Source organism: Molothrus aeneus, chromosome 3, assembly GCF_037042795.1.
Source record: "Molothrus aeneus isolate 106 chromosome 3, BPBGC_Maene_1.0, whole genome shotgun sequence".
Taxonomy (NCBI): domain Eukaryota; kingdom Metazoa; phylum Chordata; class Aves; order Passeriformes; family Icteridae; genus Molothrus; species Molothrus aeneus.
This window is the reverse complement of record NC_089648.1, coordinates 90,566,902-90,587,582: the sequence shown is the minus strand read 5'-3', so window position 1 is coordinate 90,587,582 and position 20,681 is coordinate 90,566,902. Positions and strand designations below refer to the sequence as shown.

Sequence of the window (20,681 nt, the reverse complement as noted above, 5' to 3'; positions counted from 1 at the left end):
CAAAGCACTGTGCAGGCACCTTCAAACACACCTAGAGAGTTTGGAGACTGGAGGCAGTATGCTAAGGTTCTGGGTCTTGGGAAGGTGTTCCAAACAGCAACACCCTTTCTTCAAAGAAACTTTTCAGAACTCCAAGCAATATTCAAAACATCACAACTTACATCAGTATCCTGATTCTATTCTTGTGTTTTGATACAAGGATTTTTTGGAGATGCCTCCTCATTTTAAAGTCTAACTACTACAGCCCTGACACCAAACTGGGGATTTTTCTTTTGTGGCTGTTGGATTATCTGAGGGAAAGAAGGTTTGCATAAAGACATTTAGCCTAATTATATTGGAATTCTTGTTTATTAATTGCTCAGTTATTAATATTTCCTGAAATTATTCCAGTGCATTCCCTTATTACAAACAAAACATATCCCAGCATTTACTGCTCCAGGAGCACACGTTAGGAATTAGTTCTTGTGACTTGCCCTTTCACGGCATTTAATACAAATGGCTGTGGAAAAATCACTGCTTTATTAGATTTCTCTTTGCTCTTCTCTATCCCTGTTGCTGTTAGAAGCACTCTTCCATAATCTCTATTGTAGAGGAAAGAGATAAGCATCTATGCATAAAACAAAAGCAAAACAAACCGCAAAGAATCCACTGTTTTTCACCTTAGTTTCATGGTCTTTCCATATAAGGGGAGTTGTCTCACTTCCAGTACAGGAGAGAAGACTTTGCTTTTTACTGGAAGAGGTAGATGGGCTGATAATGCTCCTCAGGAGAGTGAGCATCCACAGAGGACAGCTCAGCTGATGACTCCCAGCACAATCCCCAGACATCACAGCACAGCTTCTATGCTGGCTGAAAGGAATAAGGGGGGAGATAAGACATAAGCTTGAGGAAAGTGAGGTTGACAACGGAAATAATGCTGTACTTTCTTCAGCAAATATTCAACTTTTCTACACCACAAAGAAATCTTGAGATTCTGGACTTCACAGTCTGACACAAAAAACATGATTCTCAGTGCCAAACAAAATTTATAAATTCTAAACAAATTCCCTAAGTCATTGTGGGGTACAAGGCTGCACCTATTTTGGACCAATTTTGTGACAAGTAAAATCACACCACTACCGATTGGCCTTGCCAGTATTTGAGGGAAATGTATAATTTCAGCTTTAGATACCAGGCTTTAAAAGAGTAAGATGTAGGAAAACATACTCGGGAAAATTTTACAAACTCAGATCATGCTCTGAGTCAAGAAAAGACCATGCCAGAGTGCTTTTTTTTTCACAGTTAAATCCACCTCTGCAAATCACCATTATCATCCAGTTTTGTCTGTCAGTGATCTTACCAACAGGAAAACACAAATAATTCTAAGCATTTCATCTGCCACTCCATTCTTTCTGTTAGCATTCAGAAACATATAATCACAAGAATGATTATATGTAGGTGCTTTTATTGAAGAGCTCTGGGTGTCAGGGGTTACGAACCCAAATCTGACTCTGACATGCATTCAGGATGAACATGTTTTTATATTCTATCGTTATATAACTTTCATGTTAATTATTAAACTTATATTGTTCTATTGTATACATAGATTTCAGCCAAGCATGGCTTCTCGTGGCCCCCCCTTAAATTTCTAACATAGTTTCTCATGATTCTTCTTATGATTATACAATAATTTTATTTAATTACTAAACAATCATCACATCTAACAATTATATCATATATATACTGCTTACGCAGGTGCAATGATCTGGCAAAACACAAAGCCTAACATTTTCAGAGTCTATCTTTAACATTTTCCAGGGCCCCACTATCATTTCCACTTTCTCTTTTCTTTATCCCACTCTTCCCCAAAACTTGTATTAATCCTTTTAGCTTATTTCAACCAAATTTTCTTAAGAAAGATCTCAAAAAAATTAGATTTGGGGAAGTTTCATGTTTTCCTGATTTTCAGGAGAGTACTGAGAAGAAATGCACATAAATTGCTCCACAGAGAAAAGCTGCTAATGGAACACAGCAACATATATACCAGCTAATCAAGTGGTGCTTGCCTGGGAGAATATGAGCATGAATTTATTAATATGGTATTTCTATCTAGCAACATCAACTACTATAAACAAAGTAAACATGTTCTTCAGAGCCCACCACACTCCCTAATGAGTGAAACAAACTGAGAGATTTGGTGCTTTTACTTAAGTGCACTCTATGTTGTGGGTTCAGGACAACTGGAAAAAAAATCTTAAATTTTGAGGCAGGAAGAAGAGTTGGTGATAATTGAATTGATACCTAGCAAGAACAACAGACAGAGGCCTCCCTAGTGTTAATCAAACTTGAGATGCAACCTCTGCAGATCAGAGTGAAACCTCAAACTCAGAACTTCCTCTGTTCAATCTAAGAGATATCTATTAGTCTTACCCATGAAAACACAATTAACAGACATTAGATTGAAAGATATAATTAGAACCTTCACATAACTTTCATTCTGAAAAGGACAGAACCACATACCATGAATGCTAATAAAACTTCCATATATTTCTGGCACACAATTCAGAACTGACCTGAAGTAGTACAGAAATGAAGAAGTAAAACTCTGCTCAAGGAGGGCGATACTTGGCTAGATGCTGATGTGAAACAACAATGTGCTGAACTGTCAGAATAGATCACTCCAAACAAGTAAGAAATAAAAATGACAAACTGAGACTATCTTCCCCCTTGTCCTTTTCAATGCTTTCTCTAAGGAACTGGTCATTTGAAGGAGAAATTTATATTTTTTTATATGATTCTCACATTCCCATAACCAGTCAAAGAAATACAGCTAGGAAAGCAAAGTTCCCATAGTCACATGTATAAAATGTTTTTAAAAATGAAGTGGTATTTTCAAAGTTGTTTAGTTGATAATAATGTGAAATCCAGGAAAATTTTGATTTCTTTAAAAAATAAAAATAAATCAACAAATGCTCTCTGAAATTCAAGCAATGAATTCTGAAAGCAGAGAGGAGTAAAACTTGAAAATTACTCACATAAGATGAAAGACAGTCACTTCTCTAACAGAAACAATTGATCACAACGGTTTTAGAAAATGTTTTACATTTGAATCACCATGCATCAGGGAATGGTATTTGTCCACTGCTCCCTGTGGAATTCATCCCAATGAATTGTCTATATAAGTTAGAATAACATTTCAAAATTGTGTTCTTAAAACCAAGTTTTAAAACACCAAAATAATGATTTACATTCATTTCATAATTTCTTGATATAAGTAGTAAACTAACACAGTCATCCATCAGGTCATGGAACCCACACACAACATCCTAAGTCTTCATGGAAAAATGCAATATACATGGCAAATCAGGGAAGCAAAAGAAAACTTTGCATCTCAAACTTGAGAAAAACTGATGAAGATTCTCACAAGATTTTTAAAAACTGTACCAGACTTCTGACTAGACTGCATTTATTTCAAAAGAATCCTCTTCCATCAGTGCTAAAGACATTTATCAATAATAATCCTTCATTGTACATGAGATTCACTTTTAAATGCAACTGAGCTGTCTCAGCAACAGACAAAGTAAGGCTGTTTTTGAAGAGGAACAGATAAGCCCTTTTTTCCTTTCCAGAACATCCCCATCATCACCTCTAATTTAGCAAGCTACTTCTATAAATACACAACTGAGAGTAGTCTACACAGGTCAAAACTGAATAATGGGGAAATGCAAAAGCTCTTACTCAGTGCTGCTGAGGCAATGTACTAACTATATTTTATTAATTATGATCTAGGTAAATGTGCTCTGCATTTAGGGCTCCAAATGCTGTGAAACTCTTGCAGGAGATGTTAACTGTAGCTTCAGTGCTTTGATGAATCAAGCCTGTGCTGAAGAATCCAATATAAAAGCTGACAGAAGCTCAGCCCTGAATCTCAGAGCTCAGTGAATGTTGTTAAAGCTGCCCTTTCCACAAGCTACAGCTCTGAGAGAAATGACAGATGACTTTACTGAACCAAAGGACAAACCTGCTAAATTAAATAACTATTTGTAAAAGTGATTTAATCTAAAAACAATTCTTAATTATGGTTGATGATGTGTCTATATACTTAATGTACCAGGAGGCTGAGTTATTTATACCTTTAATTATCCTTCCAGCAATCTAAAAACAACATAAAAATCAATGCCTGCTCATTAGCTACTGAACTCTTACCAAAATTTAAATGATATGGACGACTAAGAAGTGCAGTATTTCACAGTCTACAGTGAAAGTACTTCTTTCCTTTGGAAAAAAACTTGCTTTGTAGAACCACTGCTTCCATCCTGAAACTAACATCTGTGGTCATGTTTTACCATTCATTATTTATCCTGAGCAGCTGGGAGCGCCAAGTGTGGGCTTGGAGCCAATTTTCCCTGGGATCTTTACTAGTCGCATGGTATCCCACACCAATAGGTATTAAATCTCTCATAAGAAACAAAAACCATAAGAACAGAAATTTAACCCACTGGTGTCCCTGCAAGGAAATGAGCAAGAGAAGAGCAAAATATTTAGGGAAGTAAGAAGGCAGTGAGCATGCCTCTGTATTTTTTCCAATGGACTACAGTGGTCAACACAGAAGTTCCATCTTGAAGTTTTAACATTTTTTTTTCAGTGTAGCACTACAGAGACAAGACTTCATTTAACTGAATTTCTGTATTTTCACATGACCTTAAATACTATCACTTGAAAAGCAATCTCATTATAAAATTACTGATATATAATCCTTACACTAAAGTGCATCATATATATGGCATATAGTATATATACTTTAATGCAGTTTATTTAATTATATTATTTATATATACAACAATCCTATTAACATACAATGATACATATTTCTATAAATTACTATAAGAGTTGCATATAGAAGGACATGCTCACTATTAACAGTATTCTAGCTTTTTTTTCCTGAGTAATGAATACTTTGATTGGAAAAAATACGCAAATCTGGAGTCTAGTCAAAAACAAGTTAGCTAGAAATCCACTGCAAAAACAATTCACCAGGTCTAAAATACCCTGTCCTGCAAAATGTAAGCCCTTCTTGAACTTTCAATGTGTCACCATTTGAAAAGGGCAAGTTATTTAATACTAATAAGAAAGTCTTATAATGAAAATTCAGATTTAATCTCACCAGAGTACCAGTGTCATAATATTTTTCAGATGGGCTGACATAAGAGGTATCAACTGGTCTTGTAGTATTTCAAAGCACCTTTTAATTAAAATTATGCTATTTGCTCTGATGAACGCTTTTATGATTTAAAATACATACTCCACATGCAGTTTTCTCATTTCTAACTCCAATATATAGCATAGATTAAATAACTCATGCTAAAAGGTACATTAAAAGCCAGTGGATTAAATCATTTTGTTTGCATTAAACAACTACATATGAATCTCAATGACATTAATTTTATTAATGCATTTGAAATTATTTTATAACTTCTTGACATGCTTTGATCATTGTAAGCTATTTAAGGGAAGTCAGAAAGAGAAGTAAAGCTGCCTATTTCGAACTGTAAAGCAAAACCCAAATTACTTCACACCAACCAACATTTTTAGTAGACTCAACTGCCCTATATTAACTTAAATGTAACTACATTGGTTTTGGGATATTTATTAGGAAATGCTATTTGCAGAACAAAGCCTCTGCATAGTCCACAGAATTAATTTTTTTTTTCTCAAAGGGTAAAGGGCAAAAGCAGAAAACCAAACAATTGTGTTAATATACTGGGCCAGACAAGGTTGTTTACAAGTAGATTATTCCTCTGAAGCACAGAAAGCTATCTCAACATACTGCAACTTCTAGCACGGCAATAAATCTTGACATTTTAGTTCTGTCCAGGAGTAACTTTGCCATGGAGTATGTAATTTCAAAGTAATGCTCAACATACTTCTCCAGACTAAATATTCTTGGGTGTTCACCAACTTCTTTTCTACATTGCCTTTCCTCCTCCATCTGGCTGCTATGCAATTTCAAAAGCATTAATTTTAAGCTGCAAACTCTTATCACCCATAAAATATTTTCATTTCATTGCAAAACAGCACCAACTGTACAGTCTCTGTGGAAGACAAAACACAATTTCAGCTGCGAGAATCACTGAAATAAAGCTTAAACATCACAGAAGGATTAGCAGGTGTTCATCTATTCTGAAACCTGTAGGTTGAAGATTCATAGGATCTAAAATGGATGTATGAAAACCTAAATCAAGTAACAATGTCTAAAGCAGACTTATGTTCAATGGGACACCTAGATATCTGGGACCACAAACACTCACAAGTGTACTAAATTTAAAATTCTCAACAGTATTCAAACTATGTACAGATGGTCTGTGAGTACAACTAAGACATATTTGGTCTTTGTTTAGTTTCAGCACCAGGTAAGCAGAAATAGGCTCATCCAAGAATGAAGAGAAAAAGTGATTTTAATTTCATGGGAACTAGTCTTGGATATAAAATCCCAAACCTGCTGGGTGTGGCCCAGAATATGCTCTACCAGCAAAACCACAGTCCATAAAGGCATAGCAGCAGCAGATCTAGCCACATAGACAACCCATAGCAACAACTATCTATGGATAGAGACAGTCTTTCTTCATTCATCTACAAGATCAACAGCTTACTGCAAAAACTGAACCTGTAAAAGCAGAAAACTGATGCAAATGCTTATCAGTTACAGTGAAGGTCTTTTTAGAGCACCTGACTGAGGAATAGAAGCTCACAGAGAAAAAGCTCCTGCTGGGCTTGTGATGTCAAACATACCTAGATATAACAGGAAGAAAACAAGGCAGACAGTGAATTCTGTCACAATATATATTTTTTTAAACTACTTTCTAAAAATTCCTACGTAATTTTTGCCTACCTGGGTGCAAGAGTAGAATCCACATTCATTTAATTTTCCTACAAAACCAAGAAAAGCACTGGAGTTTAGCTCTTGCTGAGCATCGCCTAAAGTCTGCTGTGACTGCTCTTTAACATCCACACTATGCAGAATTGCTGGTGCAGCTCCAAAGTACAATGCAATTGCTGACTTCTCAGCAGCAAAGTAATGAGGTCCCACTAAAAGGAGAGGCAAATTACTGTCATAAAAACTGCATGGCCAAAGCTTTAGAATAAGCTTCTTCACCTTCATGGTTGTGTTAAGGCTTTAAGTTGCATTTTTTTTCATGTCTTACTGCATCCCAGGTAGAAAGAATTAATTTCAGAATTAACTTTTCTGAAAACAATAAAGATCAGATTCCTGCAGCCAGATCACTGCTGATAATTCACCATAGTGGAGGATGGCAGTAGCAAAAGTAGTACTATGACTCTACAATGCAGTTTTCTTAAATATAGCTATACAACTCAGAATGATCGGATAGATTTGAATGCTTCCTAAAATACTTTTCTTCACCTTAAGCACCTCTTGATTCCTTCCTGGATACATCTTGCTCTATATTAGAACAGATTGCTCATTATTTCCCTAATGTATGACAATAACTGTAGACTACTGTGCTTGGGATGGATGCAGAGGACACAGCAGTGTGCTACTGACCTGTGCTAACAGCCTGACTGGTGCCATCTTACTTGCAAGGAATATCAAATGTGAACAGCAACACCACCAAACTAAAAGGCCTCTCTTCCCAGTATGTCTGAACCAAATACTTGAATTCTCAGGTTACATTTTTTTTTGGTTTTTTCTAACCTCTCAACATGTATTTAAGGGTATGTAAAGGCCACTTGCCCCAGCAAATGCATGTACGCCTCTTCTAATAGCGCTTATTTCCTGAACGGTGCAAGTGCATAGTAGAGCTGTAGAAAAACAAAGTACTGTGTAAAAGCTCCTTCAGGGCACCTGCTGGCATCAATATAGTTACTCTAGTAAATGCAAAGTAATTCCAGACAGCTCACCCTTAAAAGGTTCATTTAATTTTAGGGAAGCCTGCTTATGGGACTAGTGATGTCTGCGGGACCGGCTGCTTTCCTCAGCAGACTCTTCTTGCAACTGTTGTTGTCAACCTATAGTTTTTTTTATGATTGACAACATATTCCTCTACATGAACACTTGCTTTACAGATATTGTGGGAAAAGTATAACCCAAAAGGTTTATCTCCAAAATCGTGCAAATAAAGCAAATGTGCTTAAAGTCAGGGCAGGAGAAGGAAGGTGGAGGCAACTGGCAAGACAGACAGAAAATATAAAATCACAGAATCATTTTGATTGGGATAGACCTCTAAGATCATACAGTACAGCTGTTAACCTAACACTATCAAGTCCAAGTACTGCCACAAACGCCTCACTTTCCCAGAGAAAAAAAAAGGTATTTGCCTTGGTGTATTTTTTCTGTAAACCAACCTCAATAACTTACAGAATCTTATCAAGGGACTCTAGAGATGGGTCATAAATGTAGAGCACCTTCTACTCACTGTCTGCACATTAGCAGCATCTCCCACATGCAGCTGAGCTTCCCACCTGAAGGCTGAGGCAATAGGCTGCCACTCAGCCCTTCCTTCCAGGGACTGACACTAAGTAGAAGGACCAGAGAAAACTCAAAATATCTCTGCTATCTCCTGGGCTCCACTTCCACCAAACTCTCACACAGGAATAATTTTACAGACTCTTTCCTCATACTTTCCCCTCTCAATGCTGGAAACTCCAATCATAAAATAGGAGACTCAGGAGGAAGACATTTATATCTTTTTCAAAAATATTGGCATGTCTAGATTTTTGAATGCCCAGATGTTATCAATAGCACTACTCTCCTGAAAGTGCCTTTACATCTCTCCATGAAAATATAATCTTTATTTTAAAACTCATCAAAATGGGGTGTTATATTAGTGAACATAAAAAATATGGTGTCAGGTATCCTATTATAAATACAAGGGCCCTTCACAGAAAGTTTCCCTCTGTACAAATGCTACATCCAGTATCTGAGAATTATTTTTCACCATATAAAATGTGAAAGGTTGATAAAGAGGCAATCAAAAAATCCAAAACCATCATTCTAAACAGTGGCAAGGCAGATCAAATACAAGAATTCTAGTATTCTATTCTTTTGTACTAGTTTAGTACAAAAGGTTCCAAAAACCTCATGAGCAGTATGCCCAGACCCACTGAGGGTCAGATGCTTAAGAAAGAGAAGGCCCATGTAATTTGAAATGGCATTTAATTCACTTCAGTTCACCCAATCACTTCTCAGGTGAGCAAATTATTCTAAGAGCAAGGGGATAAAAAAAAAGCTGGAGACTGTAAAGATAATTTATTTTTCAAAGAGAAGTAGAAGTTCTCATAATGAAAACAGGGGCAGTGAACCAAGCTGCAGTACCTTAGCAAGGTCTTTTACTAATATATCTATTTCAAAATAAATTAGTATACAATGTCCAAGATTTTTTAAAAAAATACTTACTATTCTTGATCTCTTATAATAATTCTAAGCATCACAAATGCAATGTCAAGAATTATTTTGAGTTATTAAGCTCCTAGTTTCATCCGTGACTGATTTGTTTTCCAGTTTAATTTGTTTGAAGTCCTCCTTGATTCAATGAGACATTACTGAAGTCAGTCCAAAAATACCTGGTTTGCTTGCCCAAAACAGCTACCAGCTGATTTCCAAATTGGTAACTCTGATTGAAATATCTACAGAGCAGAAGCAACTATGTCATATGTGCCCAACTGCAATAATCATTATTAACAAAATCTCAGAGATGCTGCAGAAAAACCAAAAGAAGGCCCCACAATAGCAAAACAATTCAAGAAATGAACAATAATTGTTTGGTGTTTCATCAGATTTAACGATTTACTAACTCTTCATCCTTAAAAGCAGAACTTTGTATCCAGACTAAATCATTCTACATTAAGCAAGGTAGGTAACAAGGACATTCCAAGACAATGCTCCCATCACCTATTGAAACAAAACATCATTGGGGCATAGGAGGGATTACATATTCCTGTTGGATCTACACAGTGTAAAAATTCATGCAGATACTGCTTAAAGACCAGTACCTGTAGCTTAATCACTAATGTAGAAGATCTGTGTGTCTGCATTAAGTCATACAATACTCAGTGTCACTGCTTGAAAACACAGCAATACCATCCCCAGCCACATTCAGGCTTCCATTTTTTCTTCAAGGTTTTCTGGGACTGTGCAGCTCAGTTACCTGTAGACTGCCCTGTATGAACTCTCAGTGAATCTAAATACTTTTACAGCAAACACTGAAAATTAAAACAGTAGAAATTTGCCCAAAGGAAGCTGAATAGTGTACATATTTATCAATCTATAACCCTTACAAAAGGAGAACACCTGGTTTCTTGAGAGAGATAAAGAATGCACTTAAGTTTCTGATAGACAGATTGCTCAGGTTTAAGCAAAGGAGTGAACATGTATAAAGCAAGTCTGCTGCTTTGAAAATGTGGAACTTAAAACTCTCTGGCAACCTCACTGTGGCCTCCTGTAAAATACCCTTCCTAAAAATATTAGGTTCAATTTTTATAATTTAGTTAAATGGCCTAATGTTAAATCAGATTTTTAATTTCCAAGCCTGTGGAAACAGTTTCATTTCTTAATTCCTCAAAGAAAACAAGAGGGAGTTGAACATGAAATTTCTCATGAAATACATTCCACTTAATTTTCCTTCTAGAGTTTCCCAGGAGAAGGAAGTAGAGGGATGCTAAGCTGAGGCCCCAACAGTGGCATACCTGAGTAAAAATTTCCTCTTAGAGAAAGCACAGAGATTTGGGTGCTGAAGAGTGAGACTAAGAAATCTGATTAACTGTACAGGAGAATGAATTCTCCTGCAAGGGAATGAAGTCTATCTTCCATCCTCTGCTTTTCTTCAGCATTACAAGTAGTTTTCTTCTAACAATGCTAAAGATTTTCACTGCTGGTTCCTGGTATAGTGAAATGGCCTTAAAGTTCAATGCTGCCACTCCAATTTACATTTTATATTTGTTAATAGTAACTGTGGCTTTGCAGTAAAGGAATTCAGAGGAAAGATCCCTCATACCTTTCTCTATTATTTCAATTCTATGTTTATCAAATTATCTTCATTTTTAAAGTGCTGTCTGAAGAGTAGCTTTGCTCTGCATGGCTGAACGTAGGAAATGTTTTGTCTTCAATAAGGCCTTAGATATCTAATCCCAAATCTCAGTGGGCCTTGTTAAAGCAACATCATAAAATTTTTATACATCCTTATGAGTTTGGAAAAAAAAATTGTTCTATGTATCAGTCAGAGCTTATACTGACTAATGTGGCCTTAGGGAAGGGACTGTTGAAATTCATGCATCTAGCCATCACAAATGGATTAATAGATGCAATTATGATAAATCAGCATAGGTTTATTAAGTAAGATTTTTTTTTTAATTAGTAGTTACAGGTGAAAAAAAGAAGACATTCAGACCCAATGCATAAATGCTGTAAAGCTGGTGTAACCTGCTATTTCTGTGCACTGTGAGCACACTGGGAGATATTTGCATCACTCACTCCTGGTATTCAGTGACCTGATGGATGAGCAGGGCTGATGAAGCTACTGGTTTCAACAGCTGACCCTGCCTGGACACCTGAACTGCTCATCACTCATTTCCTAAACTTCCGTGGTTCAATGTACAGTGTCTTTAAGCAATCCAGAATTGGCAACAACTTACTTTCAACCACATGCTCTACACTGCAGCACCTGAGGACTTGACTGTCAAGTGGCTCAGATGTCTGTGCTGTAAAAGCAAGACAAACAGTTGGTGCAGTAACCTCACCTAAGACCATGACTGAAAAGCAGGGTTGCCTTCTGCAAGACAATCTGAGTTTGCCATCTAGGCTGTGCAGGGAGAGTGGCAAAGAGGCAAACCCAGCAGCAATGTGGTATCTATATCCTTGCCTTGTTACTAATGGTCCCACCCCTGTCCCCAGGAAAGGCTCTAACCACAAACCATGGGAATTAAGCACTATGTAGAAAACATAGCCCTAATATGAGCTCACTGCCACTGTCACACCAGCCAGCAGTCTCAACACTGTCACTGGTACCAGAGGGATGGTGTCTTTGATACCCTGCCCTAACAGTATTGAAACAGGTGTGCATTCAGGGCTGTGGAAGAGCCACAAATAGTAACAGTGGTTTTGTCAGCAAAGCAAACCAAGCAAGCAGCAGAGAAGAATTATCTGTGAAGAAAAAAATCAAATTAAATCAAAGTTGAATGAACCAATGGTCTGCATGATGAGATGGCACTGCTGTTACCCTGTACATAAAGCTCTAAGTTCCCTAGCCACAGTACAAAGCACTTGGCTGGGTGTTCTTACAGAGGTTATTCCTACCAGCTGTGCCACATGAAGATTTATACATGCTCCATAAACTTTAATTCCCTTTTAAAGTCCTATTATACCAAGCAGGGGGCCATTTCTGAAGTTGAAATGGATTTTCAGAACAATATAAAGACGAAAATGTTTTCTGGCCTCTGATTTTTAAACCTCTGGGTAAAATTAAATCTCTTCCACAGCACTGTTGATATTCCATATAGAAATATTCACAAATACCAGGCACTCCAGAACATTATGTCTGAATCCAAAGGGAGAAGTTATCCTGCTGTACAGAAAAAATGCTGTAATCACTGTTCACAAAAATCTCTCAGCTTGATGCTTTGAAGTTTTTTCCTGATGTACTGACTTCAGAAGAGAAGGAAATTCAGTATTTTAAGATGCAATTACCTGCAGCAAAGAAAGAAACACCACAAATAATAGAAGTGGTAGATCCCAAATTTGCTGACAGCAAGATTTATTCTTTCTATTCATTCAATCTAAACCATTGCCAAACAATAGCCTAATGATTGAAGTTAGAATTTCATACATGTCATATTTTCCCTTTCACACTGAAACCACAATTTTAATAGACAAGTTTATTTTTATCACCCTTTTTCCACTCCACAAAAAATTATACCTCTTGCAAAAATTGTACAGAAGCTCACTCTATGCAGGTAGCACAAAACTGAAGTATCAGATGTGGCTAGAAGTCAAATTTAACAAGCAATTAAATCCTAAATTAATAAAACCAGCAGTCAAGAGCACAGCTTCCTCTCCTAAAAGTAAACTTCAAGTTAAGTCAAAATCCTCAACCAGTATAAATTTTTTTACACCTTTTACTACATCCCGCAGCTCACTTTGGAAATTTACAGCAGACCAACTGCATATCTGGAAAGACTCAACTTTCCACTTGCCCTTTTTCCATGTCCTCTGCCAGTATGTGTCCTCACATGTCTGTCAGTTTTCCCCTGTGCAGGGAAATACTCTTCCATAAATAAACCCTCCACCCTTCCCAAAACTGTCCCTAGTTTTAACACCTCGTCTCCTCAGAGCTATTTCCCAAGTTTTCCCTTTCAACTATTCTGAAGCTTCCCCCTTTCTGCTACAGCAGAGATTTACCAGCGCCTGTTTAATCCTGGCTGACGCTGATGGAGCCCTTGGCAGCTTTTAGGTAGAGCTGTCCAGAGTCCTGCTGTCCGGCTGCAGACACAAGGCACAGCAGGAGGAATCAGAGAGCCACCCACCAACCATGTGAGAGCACTGTGGGGGCTGCAGCCCACACAGACACCTTGACACAGTCAGATTAGTGAAGGCAGATTGTTTTGGCTCTTTAGTTTTATGAGCTTTCTTAAAATGTTATGGGTCAAGAAAAAGGAAAAGTTAGTCTCAGCTTAGAAACACAAGATACAGAATAAGGGAGGCATGCAGCCTGGCAGCCAAGTTCTGGACATGAGCAAGAGCAGAAGAAGAAAAAAGGAACAGAAAGGGGATTTAGATGGAAGACTTAAATCTATGTTTAAACCAATGCTGGTGCAAGAATTCATGTTACAGACAGACTAAAACAGATTTTTGATAAAAGGAAGCGAAGGATGCATGGAAAACTGTGTCAACAGACACCAGCTCAATGAGAAGTCTTTCAGTAGATGACTTTGTTCAAACAGGAAATGCAACAGCTGAAAAAAAGACTGCTATAAACCTTATGTATATTAAGTTAATTAAAATGGAGTTCAGATGTAGGAGAACACACCATAGGTAAAGAAGTAAAACCACACTTGATAATTAACAAATGGTTGAATAACAGTCCAATCAAGACTGTGGTACCAGTGTGGCTCTCTATGCAAAGATGTTCTGAGACTAAAAGGATTCCTGGCTCAAAACATTTCAGGTGCATATGGGAAGGGGTGGGTTGGGCCTTGGCTTCCATGAGGCAATGATGTGCCCCACACACCCCCAGGCCTGTATGGCAGCCCTGCAAAGGATGCCAATCCCTGGCACAGCACAAGCAATGCTCCACACTCACCTCTGGAGCCCCACTCTAGCCCCAGAGTGACCAGATAACCAGAAGTCCCAGCAGGGGAGGGGCCCAGGAAAGCCAAAGGGTATCTAAGCCAGGACATGCAGTGAGCACATCGTGGCCCTATCTCTTCTTGGAACTTCTATCAGCTGAACACCACTGGAACCAGGAGTGGTAGCTATACTTGCTCTCTTCTGTACCCTCCTGTCTTTCTCTTTCTTCTACTCATACCTTCTTCTTACAGTTTTGAGTAACTTAAAAATGGATGGGATTGGAGCTTGCTAAGCCAATGCTTTGAGAAGATGCTTTTATGTTGATTGAATGGTGCTCTAAACTTACGTCAAAATTCTCTGATTTTCCAAAGTTGCCAGTCAATTTTTTTTATTGTTTTGACCTCTTCAGAATATCTTTACTAGTATTCTTCCCGTGCATCTAAGTCAGAGTACATAAAAAACCATAAGCCCTTTTAAGACTCTTTTCAAGCATGTTTTTGGGGTCTTACAGATGTCACTCCAAATTGCCTCCAGAGAGCAAAAGAGTCAAGTTGAAGGTGCATTTGAAAGTCTTCTGGCAGAGGTAGAAGCTAAACTAGACATATAAAGAGAAAATACTCACCTCCCTGCAAGAACAGCTACTGAGCTGTTACTCTCATGGCCACACACAGTGGGAAAACAGACATGGTCAATCCAACATGTCACTCTGAGTAGATCTAATAGTCCAGTCTTTTGGAAATTACTTGTCTGAAGCTCTAAAATTCCACACAATTTTATTCCCTGAAACAACCCTTCCCAGCTTTCCAGTCAGATCTCCTCCACATCTTCCTCAAACATTCATGTCCACAGATGGTGAGTGGATTGAGAACTGAATGAAGGACAGATCCAGACAGTCCTGATCTGTGGCACAGGGTCTAGTTGGAGGCCTGGACTAGTGATGTCCCCCAAGGTTCAGTGGTGGTCCCCCAGTGTTGCTTAACCTATGCCTCCATGCCTTAGATGGAGGGGCAGAGGCCTCCTCTCCAAGTTCACTGAGGACACAAAGCTGGAGGAGTGGCTGATAGCCCAGAGGGCTCTGCAGCCCTTCAGAAGGGCCTTGACAGAGTGGAGAGAGGGGCAGAGAGGAACCTTCTGAAATTCAACAAAGGCAAGTACCTCAGGTACTTGCCAGGGGTTACTCTTCCTGCACCTGGGGAAGAGTGCCCTGGGGCTCTACTACAGGCTGGACACTGACTTGCTGGGAGATGGACCTGGGGGTCCTAGTGGAACAAGCTGTCCATGAACCAGCATGTGGCCAAGAAGGCCAGTGGTACCCTGGGGTGCATTAGGAAGGTGATCCTGCCCCTTTACTCAGCTTTAGTGAGGCCATAGCTGGGGTCCAGTTCTGGGCTTCTCATTACAAGACAGACAGGAGCTCCTGAAGCAGGTCCAGTGGAGGACAACAAAGTTGATGAGGTGACTGGAGCATCTCTCTTATAAAGAAAGGCGGAGGGAGCTGGGCCTGTTCAGTCTGGAGAAGAGATAGCTGAGAGGGGACCTCATCAATGTCTATCAGTATCTAAAGGGAGATGTCAGAGGTTGGAACCAGGCCCTTCTCAGTGGTGCTGAGCAATAGGGCAAGAAGCAATGGGTAGAAACTGATGCACAGCAAGTTCCACCCACATATGAGGAAGAATTTTTTTTACTGTGCAGGTGACTGAGTATTGGAACATATTGCCCAGAGAGGTTGTGGAGTCTCCCTCACTGGATATATTCAAGAACCATCTGGATTCAATTCTATGCCATATGCTCTACGATGACCCTGCTTGAGCAGGGTGGTTGGACCAGATGGCCCCACAGTGGTGACTTCCAACCTTACCCACTCTGTGATTCTGTGACAGGTATCACTTATTATGCTTATTAATTATACAAATAATTTAATTTATAGCTTAAGGCCATTATGCAGAGGAGCCATCATAAGAATTACTTGTTCTGTTTTGATGCCACAGTATTCAAAAGAGGCAACCAGCAGTAATATCCTATTGTTGCTGCACACACAAAGATGGAAGTATCCTGACCAATTTTATAAATAAGCCTTTTTTCTTTGGTCTCAAGTCATACTCTCCCAATTTGCTTTAGCCTTACCAATTCAAAAATATTTCAAGTAAAAGTGGCAGCTTAAATCGTAAAGTATTGTTAGTTTACACAGCCTGTCATGGAGAAATACAATAGAAACAACAAATGCTAATTAATTTAAAACAGGTCAAGATACTAAAATCCAATAAATAAATCAAGTTTTGAAGTTTAAGTAGTTAATGTCAACCATCTGTCCAATAAGCTTTCGTAAGATTTGCTTTTTCACTCTTGCCTCATTATTTGATTCCTGCCTGCTCAAATAGATCCTGTCATTTTAAAGGCATTACAGGAGTTGAGTACTTAAGAGTTCCCAAGCGAACCCAACAGTCTTTATAAGTCTATGAGAAACAAACTGCAAGCATCCAAGTGGAAATCTGCTATGTTCGATGTATGGTTATAAAATTACCCTCAATCGATCAGCACTATCATATTTAGGCTACCCGGTTTTAAAAAAAGCAGTGTTACAAGGAAAGCAAAATGAGAGCTATACATAAATACAGTAAGACTTGAGTAGATGTGACATTGATTTCCTTCCAGCAAGTAAGTCTAGCCTCTAACTGTAATCAGCAAGAACACTACATGCTGTAGTTTAGGATCCCCATGTCCATTTAGCTGGTGGGAATTCTGAATTGTGGTTTGCTAATCCCCACCCAAAATCTAGCAGGACGTAATTTCATGGGAGGTCAAAAGAGTACTACACATTAGTAGTGAACTTCTGGAACTTGTCACTTGATTGTGGAGGCAGACAGCACCACAAGGCCAAAAAGTATTTATACAAACAAATGACCAAAAGACAAATGAACAGACAGTAAAAGAAATAGGCAGGGCTGTATCCTCTGACATCTTTAATACAACCACAGAGCTGAGCACTACAGAAAAGTGCTCACACACTGCTCTGAAGAACATTTCTGGATGTTGGAGGGACAATAAGAACTAAGCAGAACGTGCTAAAGTGCTCTGACCCAGCATGGCATTTCTAACATTCTTATCATCCTATAAGTGTTATTCACTACCTGGCAATGCAGTTGTTTCCGACAACACATTTTAAATTGGTTTCAGATAGTCTTGCTGCTTTTAATTTACAATTTTTTTGCCACCCAACTTGACATTTCTCTTATTACCAATCCTAATATTCCTCAAAGAGCTGAACTACAGCAAGATGAGTCAAAGACACATGAAAACTACCAAAATTGTGCTTACCTGAATTGCAGTGTTTCACAAATAAATATGAAGAATATGAAAAGAAGGTAAAAGCCTGAAACTTATTTTTTGTTTTACCACATTACAGAATCACAAATCCTGATTCAAAAGCATATTTGTGATCAGAGATCTTAAAGAAATATTTATCTATCTTTTCTTTAAAAAAATTTGACCATAAGAAGTAGTTAAGCTATCGCCCTTACAGTCAATTTCATATTTTTACATTGCCAATTATTCTGTAGATAGTATTTAACACTTTTAATGCAGAGAACAAAAGCAGTACCCAGCAAGACCAGTATTAATACAACAGCATTTTTCACAATACATAAGAAGACAGGCAGGCTATCAGTCAGATAATCAACAAATGGATAAGCAATTTGGGATTACAAATCCCATTTTAAAAAACAGTAGGAATCCTTCCTCCTCTGACTTCAATGTGAAATTTCAAAAGATGAACAAAAAAAGGCAACCTAAGTAAAAAGCTCAGCAGGAATGATAAAATGAGCCAAATTTTTGAGAAAAAATATGAGAATCTGTTCAGTAGACAAAAAGTTTATTCCAATAGTTTTATCTACTTCAATTAGTACTTCTAATTTTAAATAGCAAAGATTAGATACCAAAAATACAACAGCTCCAAAGAGTGGAAAGATATATCAGGTCAGTGTTTAAGAGCAAGAACTAAGTTCCTAAGTAACTACCATAAAAGGCTGCTGCACATGGCAGGTGTAGTTTCAATAAACAAGTCAGGATATTTCTCCTGAAAGTTATACTTAAAAGTTGTGTACACTTTTTCCCAGAGGTGAGGAAGGATGCCACTGAAGAGCAGTCTGCTGCCTAAGCCTTCAAATTTCATGAGGCTTATAGCTTCCACATGTCTATCAAACTCTGAGAAGTATTCTTTTCCTTCCTGTCCCAAAACCCTGACTGGCATCAGACTCTATCTTTTAAAAATTTCTGCCTGACTGTTCAGCCATCTCTTCTAAGGTAACTCATTCCACCTACTGTGTCAGTTCTCTTAACTTGATACCATTAAATAATTCAAGAAGGGAACAGGAAAAAAAAAAAATCTGAAGCAAACCAGACCTTTCATGTTCTATTTACAATCACATCTACTCTTTTAATGATTCCAGATAGAGAAATCAGCTTACAGATAGCACAAGCCAGAGAAACACTGGTCACTCCTCAGTCAATCAATTATTGATCTATGTGGTCCCATGTGTTTTCTACAGGCAAGAGTCACCAAAAAACTATGAAAATCTCAGACATTCAAAAATCAGTGAAACAGGACACAGTTTGATGTTTTTATGAGAAGTGAATTACTCTAGGGTCATATATAGAATGAAAGCCATTCTTGGGAGAAATAAACAACATTCTGGAATACATCAATAACAGCTTCATAAACAGCTAACGATATATGGACTGTAATAAAAGCACTAGGACTCAAACCCTCCAGGTTTTCAGCCACAAACTCAATTTTCCAGCTTATTCTTGTCCCTCTAAAGCTAATAAAATGAAAAATTTCTGGAAGTAATTTTTCAACTCCCAAATTATAAGCAGCAAATTTTTATATAGGAAAAGGTTTCTGCAAAAGCTGTAAACCATTCAGAGATGCATATGAGATACAAAAATCTATCAACGACCTTTTGACAAAGCTTTGCCTAGCACTCTACTCTAAAGGGAAAAGTGCAATTTTCCTCCCACTCTACCTTCACATATATTTTCTAAGATCAAGTTATGGTCAAATTGCCATGTAACCACATTTTCAATTTTCTTCATACATTTTTACAACACTCTCACTTCAGCAGTATTTACTATTATCACTCCCAGCAGCTAGGGCTGTTTACATAAGGTGTTATTTGCTAAGAACCTGCTACTTGAAAGGAAGACCTCTTCTGTCTGCACAGCAGATTTGTAGGTGGAGAAAAGTAGCCCTGTTGAGAGAAAAGTGGAGGGAACCAACATAATCACACTATCTATAAAGGACAGAGCAGAAAATACATGAGGAATCCTTCTCCAATGGAACTCAAACACATTTATATGATACTTTTTTCATGCAGTTTCAATTAATTTGCTGTATAAGAATTTTCATAAAGCTCCCCCAGGGGCTAAAAGCCTAACTGCAGACAACTTAGCCAGAACTTGTGTTATCACACATAACACACACCTCAGTGTTTCTAGCTCTGTTTCAATGCTGAAGGAGTAAGATACAAATCACTACAACATTTTAAGGCTACCCTCAGGAAGATAGAGGAATACAACTCTAAGGAGAAATGACAAAAACTACTATAAGTAGCATGTCTGGATACCTCTTAACCCTATTTTAACTTCACAATGCCTTAAAAGTTACTGAATGTCCTCAAGCAAAGCAGTCTAATATACAGAGAGTACCCAGAGCACAGCTGTTAAGATTCCTTGCCAAAATAAAGGTATTTGGAGAGAGGCTCCACATGACATGTTCACAGTTTGTTCCTATCCCATATGTCAGTTGCTCTCCCTGAGACTGGACGAAGAGAGATGATTCTTCCTTCTACAGACAACATGGAGCTGGGAAGGGCCATCAGCAGAACACATGATGGGAACAAAAATGGCCACAACCTTTCCAAGAAGGAAAAAAATTCTGAACAAAATTAGGATGTCATTTGATAAAGGCACAAAACCTGCACAAAAAAAAAAAAAGAGGAAAGCTGCTCATTAGACTACAATCCACCTGGAAAGGAGCTGATGGTCAACACAGATCAACAAATTTGTCATGAAATTAGCATATTGTTGATGCCACACAACAGGTAATTAACTCCACAGCAATGCTCAGCCAAACTCAGACCACAGCTTTGTTAGAAAAGGCTTCAGGATCAGCCAGCCCTAAACAGCAATAACTTCAAATGGGTAATTAGCAGTCAGCAGCCAGTAATGAACCACGGACATTTATCCTACTTGAATGTTTGTTTCCTTTGCATTGTTAACATTTAGAGCAATAGTGAATGTAAGGTACAGTGATAGATATGCCAGTGATTTACTGGAGGAAAGAGAGTTCTGTTGCTCACTGAAGCAGTGTTGTTCACAAGACATAATTCCTAGTTTAAGGGGAAAAACA

The 20,681-nt window shown here is 38.1% G+C and overlaps 1 protein-coding gene across 1 annotated transcript in view; it reads right to left on the bottom strand.

The window, feature by feature from the left end:
• The window catches only part of UBE3D (ubiquitin protein ligase E3D), a 78,066-nt gene that overhangs the window by 34,615 nt on the left and 22,770 nt on the right, over positions 1 to 20,681 (bottom strand). The gene's annotated exons all lie outside the window — the stretch shown is intronic.